Source organism: Puma concolor, chromosome D1 (genome assembly GCF_028749965.1).
Source record: "Puma concolor isolate L17-30 chromosome D1, mPumCon1.1.hap2, whole genome shotgun sequence".
NCBI classification, from domain to species: Eukaryota; Metazoa; Chordata; class Mammalia; order Carnivora; family Felidae; genus Puma; species Puma concolor.
The window spans coordinates 6,810,853-6,819,247 of NC_141676.1; positions in this window are offsets into that span (position 1 = coordinate 6,810,853).

Sequence of the window (8,395 nt, forward strand, 5' to 3'; positions counted from 1 at the left end):
CACCCCTACCCCCACAGGACCACAGGGCAGCAGGGAGCTAAGCAGGAGCTCAGTCCACCCCTAGGAAGCCTCCCCCACTCCAGCCCGAGCTCAGCCTGCAGGGCCCCATTGGCCTCAGCCAACCCCAGGCCTGGAATGGATTTTTCCTTGATTGTTTCTTATTTCCTTCCTCCCCTGGGCTCCTGCCAGCTCCAGCCCTGCCCTCCTCGCCCTTCATCCTCCTGTAGAGAACTCTGACCCACCAGAGGCTGGGATTCCAGATGAGAGTCCCCTCGGAACTGCCCTCAGCTTCTGTCTCTGTCTCGAACCCCTCCTGGGGAGTTGGGTGTCAGGGCATTGCGGGGGGACTTTCCTTTGGGTCTGGACTTTGGACCCATGCCCAGAGCCATGGGGGTTTCCAGAGTGGTGACAGCTCTGTCCTAGCAGGGACCAGCCCAGGCATTTCCCCCAGAGGCCTCTGGGAGCATCCAAGCCGCATGGCTGTCCTTTGGCCTGGGGAACATTGAGTCAGCCGGGGTCTTCTTCAACACTTCCCACCTCTCCAAGACATCTTGTCAGTGTTCATTTTGAAAACTCCTATTTGTATCTACCTCTTGCCTAGGGCTGTGCTGGACACAGAATGGCCAAGGCTGGTCCCCAGCCCTCAGGGAACAGATAACCCCAAATGAAACAAATAACCAATTCTAAAATAGCACATTCTGTGCCATAAAGGAGGGCCTTGAGGGTAGAGGCTGGCTCTGACTCACTTCTAACTGTCCCAGGCCAGCAGGGATGAGGCTCAGTCAGTGACTGCGGAGTGAAAGAAGAACTAATAAGAACAGGAGTGAGAAGGATTCGATACGCTAGAGGGGAGGAAGCAGATGGGAGTGTTGCAAAAACTGCAAGGAGGAGGGGATAGTTGAGCAGGGTATTAATGGGTGAATAGGAGTTCACCAGGCAGAGAATAGGAGGGACGTTGCAGGTGGAGCCGGCAGAGACAAAGGCCAAGGCCAGGAGGACTACACGTAGACGCATGGTGTGATCAGGAAACAAGAGATACCCAGCAGACCATGGCATAGGAGAGGGGGACAGTCTTAAGAGGGTCGCGGGTGAGCACTGTTTTCCTTGCCCAGCACCCATCCCTCTTACACTGGTGACCACTGCTCCATTTTCCAGAGTCTCCAGTATGACTCAGGCCACTCCCAAGGCAAAAGTGCCCCTCTTACCCCTGTTCCTTAGGCACCCGTTCTCCCAGAAGACAACGAGCGTTATCAGCTTCTTGTGAACACTTCTAGAGATACGCTTTGCCCATGCAAGCAAAGCCCCTCCCATCTTTTTTACACAAATGGCAACATATAGACAAGTAGGGCCCCGACGTACTGCAGGTCCTGGTGGCGATGGGGGCGGGGGAGGGGGAGAGGACAGGCTCCACTGTCAATGGCAGTGGAGGTGACTCTGCAGGGCATGCGGGAAACCGCACCTGATGGAGCCTCTGCTATTCCCACTGTTCTGCGCCTGGCTTTTCTTTAGCAAACCTTCTATTTATGAGCGCACTCCATAGCAGGACACGGAAGGTGTCGTCACCTTCACACGTTTGCTGCCACACAGCGTGCCGGGGTGTCACAGTTTTCCTCCGCAGCTCTCAGCTGGAGCCCGCGTGGGGTGCTTCCAGCCCTTTCCCAGGACAGTCTGCGCCGCGGCGGATCACCCCGTGCAAAGGCCGAATCACGCACGCGTGCGCACAAGCTGCGCAATCATTCCTACGCGCGTAGGGGTGAAAGGACGCGTGCAAGTGTCACCTGGTCAGCTCTGTCTGTTTGTCCTCCCAGGGCATGGGCCGGGTGCCAGGCCCCTTTCTCCTCAGCCTCACCAGCATCTGGTCCTCGACCTCTCTGATTTCTTGCAGCCTGAGAGGGAAAAATGAAACAAAGCCAAAGGAGCCTGGGTGTGGTTTTAGTTTGTGTCTCTTACGATAAGGGAGTTTGGCCGCCTGTTCGGAGGCTTTAGGGCCATTCCTCGTTCCTTTTCCTGTGGACTGGCTGCACGGTCTCGCTTAGGAGGGTCACTTTGGAGTGTGTGTGTGGGGGGGGGGGGGGGGTGGGTTCTGGAAGGGGGCCGGACCGGGGGGCAGGGGCGACTCTGCGGAGAGTCCGTTCGGGAAAAAGATAGAACTTGACTCTGAGCTGTGGCGTAAAAGCCAGAGTTGGAGATAATAAAGTAGAAAGATTGGAATTTGGTGACACACCGGCCACGGCGCCCATGGAGAGACAAGGGGGGGGGGGGTCGAGCCCAGTCCAGGGCGATGACTCAGAGTGGGGAGGGTGGGGCAGGGAAGGGAGGAAGGTGTGGCCACCGAGGAAGATGGAGGGTCCTGGGGGAGAAGATGATGTGCCACCTGCCCATTCTCCACCTGGCTTCGTGATTGAGGTGCCACATGCCCCCCCTGACAGGCTTCCGGGTCCACAGTCCCTGGGCGGGGCCCCTACCACCCGCTCCCCGCCCCTTCGCCTCACCTGGCCCCTTGCAGGCCTGGGGGGCATCTCAGCTGGGGCATCTCTCCCTCAGGGAAGCCTTCCGAACCCCCGGTTGATGTCAAGTCCCCATGTGGCACCCTCAGAGAAACCCTGGGCCACTGTCGCGTCCGCACCACCGTCAACTGATTCACCCGCACCCCCCACTGGACAGTAGCCTCCAGCGTCTCCCCAGAGTGCCTGCAACATAGTAGGTACCTGAGGGAGGAACAGAGGAACGAATCCGTGGAAGAATGGCAGGGTGCTGGGGACAGCGAGAGGGGGCCGTATAGGAGACAGGGTTTGGGAAGCAAGGGCCTGGAGCCAAGAACCTCTCTGTGGCCCCTCCCCTCCCTGGCGCCCCCTCTGCCCGGCCTGCTTTGCTTTCCTCCACAGCGTTCGCCTCCCCCTGTGCCTGGTGTTTGCTTGCTTGGGGTTTCTGCACCGGAGGGGAGCTCTGGGTGGGGCAGGCGCTGTCTGGGGTCCCCTCCGAGTCCCAACCCGATCCTGACACAGAGCAGCCAGCGTCTGCGAACAGGAGCAAGCGGGCGCACTGATGGGCTCGGGCTCCAGGTCTGCATGGCAGAGGCCGAGGCAGAGGCTTGCTTCTCTCCAGGCGCCCGTGTGGGAAAGGCCGGAGGGAGGATGTGTGGCGACAGAGCATTGCTTCTGCAGGCATCTCCGGTGGGCCTACCGCCCGAGAGGCGCTCCGCAGGGACCGGTCAGGTGCCCAGCCCTCGGGAAGCAGGCATCCTGACGGATTCATGGGGGGGGGGGGGGGGGGGAGGATTATCGACGGGGACGGGACACAGAGAACCGAGGAGCTGGAGGGACCAGATCATGCTGTGTATTTTTTCTTTTCAAGGATTCCCCACACGCCGCACAAGATTTCCAACGGGAGAGGAGCGTGGACGGGACGATTGATTCTCCGAGCCCTCCTGCCCCTGACTCCTAGCCCTTCCACTCCCATCCGCAGAGGTAAACCACAGTTGCTAGATGTTCTTACTAGATGTTCGAAGGGGCAGAGCACTTGGCGGGGACGGAGTCCTCAAGGGGAATGTGGGCTTCGGGAAGGGCCTGCGGGAATCAGGAACGGCCGCGCCTTCCAGACCCTGGCCCCCGTTCTCCTCCTGCTCCTGGAGCAGAGAAGCCGGGAGGGTGCTGCCACCTGCTTCCTGGGAGAGCGGCTGCCCTGAGGGGCCGCCTCAGCCAGCCTGGCATCTCCCCTTTCCCACCCCTCCGGGGGGCGGCTGACTTGGCCCTAGAGGCCCCGGGTTCCTTCTGAGCAGATGCTTCAGAGTCTGGGAAGATCTGGGAGTGATGGAGCCGGCAGAGGAGGCCAGGCTCAGCTGGGCCCTCAGGGAGCAGTGTGCAGGGATGAGGGGTCAGCAGGGTCACGGGGCAGCAGCTGTCCCAGAGACCTCAGAGGGGCCCCTTGGCCCAGGCAGCTGCTGGCCTCTCAGCTGTCAGGCGGGCAGGGGGCGGGGGCAGGGAGCCCGGGGCTTGAGGAGGAGGGTGGGTCTGGGTGGGGGAATCTGGAACTGGCCGTGGGCCCAGGTGGGTCGAAGGGCGGGCTGGCCCCTGGGGGCCTGGCATTTCTAGGGCAGACCCAGAGGGAGCAGATAGGCCTGGCTGCTCAAGGATAGAGAACCCAGGATGACAGAGGGGTCCAAATGTCCGACTGCAGCTGAGTCCCACCTCAGTGACAGCCACCTCAGTGACCCGCAGACTGGGAGGCCAGGAATGTCCGCTACCTCCAGCTACCACCCCCCACCCCTCAGGCAGACCCCCAGTGCCTCCCAGTACCTGTCAGTTCGGCAGCTTTTCAGTGCAGTGAGCTTTATGTAGGCGACTCCCAGATCAACCTGTCCGGTCCCCACTCCTTACCAGAGTGCTGCTCCTGTCACCGGACAGCCCAGCTCGGTAGCCATTTGGGTGCCCCCCTCAGTCCCAACCTGCCCCCGGTAGTCCCAGGCACGTCCCTAAGCACCTCTCCTCAACTCCTTCCTCGCATGCTCCCAGGTCCCTGGGCGGCTACCTGTGACTCCTTTTCAGTCTGTCCTTGTTGCGTGCCAGGTTGGTTAGCGTGGCAGGGTTGGAGAGATGAGGGGTTTGGAGTTGAAATCCCAGCTCCGTCACTTACTCAGGCTGGTGACCTCCAACCTCTTAGCACCTGCCAGCAGGGTTTGTTGGGAGTTCGACGCGATCTCCGTGTCAAAGTGCACACAGTACGTCCTCAGAAACGTTAACTCCCTTGTCTTCCTACCTGAGCTGTGTCTTCTCCGTCTGTGCCCTGGCAGTCATCCCGATCCTGGGTCCTGGATCAGGCCTTCATTGTTTTGGTTGCAGATGACAGAAAATTCGATTCCAACTAGTTTAAGCAAAAAAAGAGGGGGGTGGTGTTTGTGGCTTAGATTTTGGGGGGGCGAGCCTCATCAGAGCTCAGACAACGTGGCCTGGCACTGACCTCTATCTCTTGGCTCTGTGTCCTCTGGTTTAGTCCACATTCACAATGGGTTTCCCTCATGGCGGCAAGATGGCTGCAGCAGCCCCACCCTTGCGGCTGCCTGTTTTCTACCCCTTCCACGGAAGTCCTGGGGAGTCGTTGTGTTTGCCCTGTCTTAGGTCCTGCCCATCCCTGGCTGTTCACCGAGGCCAGGGAGATGCGATGTGCTGCTTGGCTTAGGCCAGGGAGGAGTGAGGAGGGGGGAGTGGTTCCCCACAGGGAAACTGGGGTACTGTTTCCATAGGAATCGAGAGTAGGTACTGGGAGGCTGTGTCTTCCGAGAGCTCTTAGGTGCCTCTGGCCTCCAGCCTCTCCCAGCTTCACTCTGCCCTTTGCGGCACTGCGAGGCCTAAGGCACAGGCTCCATACTGTCCATCTGCTCCACTCCGAAGCCTTTACCAGTTCCCTAGGGTGCACGGAGTCAAGTCCAAACTCCTCTGCGAGGCATTCCTGACTTCGCGGTCTGGCTCCAAAGCTCCATTCCAGGCCCACCACTTCTTTCTGTCCCTCTTTTCCTTTCTCCTTCCTCCTCGCTTTCCTCTTTGCTTGCATTCCTTCCGCCATAAACCCAAAGCCCCTTCTCCACCAATCCTAGGTTCACACAAACACGGGAGCATCATTCTTTTCTTTTTTTTTTTTTAAGTTTATTTTGAGAGAGAAAGAGCATGCGCGGGGGAAGGGCAGAGAGAGAGGGAGAAGAGCGAATCTTAAGCAGGGTCTGCGCTGTCAGCGCAGAGCCTGACGCGGGGCTCGAACTGACAAACCGTGAGATACGACCTGAGCCCAAATCGGGTTGGATGCTTAGCCACCTAAGCCACCCAGGTGCTCCAGGGAGCGTCACTCCCAACAGCCCCAAAACTAGAAACGGCCCCAGGGTCCATCACCCCGTTGAGTGAATGAAGAAGATGCCGTCTATCTGTACGATGGGAAATCACTCAAAAAAGGAAAAGAAATTAAGTACTGACACCTGCTACGGTATGGTGACCCCTGAAAACGGGACACTCAGCGAAGCCGGCCACAGAGGACCACGTGTCGTATGATTCCATTTCTATGATGCGCCCAGAACAGACCAGGCTGTCGAGGCGGAAAGTAGAGTTGTGTTTTCTAGGGGATGGGGGCAGGGAGGGGGAGGGGTATGACTCCTAGTGGGGATGGGGTTTCTTTCAGAGGTGATGAGAATCCTCTGGAATCACATAGTAATGATGTTCAAACAACATTGCGAGTGTACTAAAAAGCACAGCATGGTGCCCGTTAAAATGGTAAAGGTGATGCTGCCAGATCTCAATAAATTTTAAAATGTTAACCCCCACCCTGCCCCGCCATCAGTCAAGGCCCTTCATGGTGAGTTCAAAGGCTCAAGTCCGGAGGAAGAGCCCCGTGTGGCCAACCAAGACTGGTTCTTGGGGTGGGGTGGGGGGCTCGGCCAGGAGCCTCAGGGTCAGGGGAAAGGAAATGTGTCCCAAACAGAAATGAAATATCAGCCCAAAAGGCTACTCCCAGCACCAGGGGAAGCTGCAAGACAGGCTGAGCCGGGCCGGGTGACCCTAGGTCAAGGGAAAGGAAACACCGGGCCCAAAGTAGCTGCAGAAAGGCAGGATACGGGCCCCAAGGAGCAGAGTCATGGCCCTGCCCCAGCCCCCCTCCGGGTGCCCCCACCGCCCCAAGCCCCCAGTTTTGTTCTGGGGATCCACTTGGGTTCCCCTCAGCAGCTCAACCCCTGACCTTCCTAGAGACAGAGCCTGGATTCTAAAAGGTGGCCATGCAGGGGTTAAGCGAGGGCACCAGAAGAGGTGGTTGGTAGCCCGGGTGGCCCTGAGGGGGCACAACAGCTGGGACATGGAGGTGTGGAACTGGGTAAGAGTACAGAGACTTTGTTTCCTCAGGACCATCTGCTCCACCCTAAGGCTTGTGTCCCGAGGACACGGGCACGCCCAGGACCAGAGGAGGTGCCATTGAGCAAAAGGGGGTTCTGAAGCAGGTGGATCCCTGGCGCTCTGGCCAGGCCGCGGCTCCTCGGCTTCCTCCACCCTCCCTCCTCACCGATGGCCCTCCCAGAGCCTCACTCCAGACCCAGAGCCTTACTCCAGAGGTCGCGTGCCCTAGCGCAGGCGGGAGCGAGAGGGAGGAAGATTCCAGAAATTAGCGACCCAGCTCAAAAGGGGCCTAGGAGCAGCCAGCTGGCTCAGCTGGGCACCGACTTCCTGACAAGAGCCAAAGGGACCGTCTGGTGGCAGAGAGGCACATGCCCGCCAGACCTGTCTGCAATCTGGGGTTCGCATCCTGCTTTCTGTTCGAGTTTTAGATGCCTGCCCTGGCCCTCCCCGATCACTTCCAATAGTCACACGACTCGTATCCAGGCAACGGACTCGCGCTCCCATTCATGCTGAGCGCCTGCTTTCTCACCCGGGAGGCTGCACCCCCTTGCCTCTGTCTGCCCTGCACACGCCTCCCCCCGCACCCCCCCCCCCGCGGGTCTTTCCTCCCCCTCTGCCAACTGCCCCATCTCACAGGGCCTCTGGACTCAGATGGCTGAGTCTGTAATAAGGGGAGAAGGGGCTTTATACCTTGCCAAGTGAGGACAAAGACACTACAATTCCCCGCGAGGCTTCTTCAGCAGCAACACCAGGATACTTGCCAAGAGCCGTGGCTCCCTGAGAGCCACACATGGGTTCACGAGATAAGGGCTCAGAGGCTTGTTTATCATGGCCAAGGGCCTGGTGGTGAATCTTCCCAGGCAAGGGTTTTCCAAGGCGGGGAGGGGCAGGCTTTTAGCCGACCCTGGGATTGGTAGACGTACAAATGCTATTCCTGAACTGGGGTTCAAGGTTGTGGAAGAGGGGCCCGGGACTCCCCAAATGCCACATCCGGAGACAAAGACATGAGGTCCCCTACCCCGCAGCTGGGTGCTTCACGTGCAGGGGATCTTGAGGGAGAATCAGCTCCCCAAGCTGGGGCTTGTCCCTGGTTCTTGTCTTCAGACGAGGCGCCTATAAAGTGAATGAAGCAAAACCGCAGCTGCTTGTTTTCAAAGGGAGACCAGTTTCACCCAAGCCTGGTCAGACCTGCCGTTGATTCCACCTCACTGTCCCAGGTGGGAGGCAAAGGTTGGACACCGCTCAATCACCTATTTATCTCTGACTCAGGGCATAGGCACTGACACCCGCTGCTCCCTCCCGCACTTTCCCTCGGCCCAGGAGCTGGGGTTTCCGGTCTTGGCTTTGGCATACGAGGCAGGGCAGCCTGCCAGCTTTGGGCAGAAACCCACCCCGCATTTGACCAGTGACCGCCTTTCCCCAGATGCCAGGACACACGGGACGTCGGGGGACCCCGGAGGGCCCTGCTGTCCAAGTGCTCGGGGTTATGGGCGAGCACCGGGCCACGCTGTGCGACTTGGCAGGGT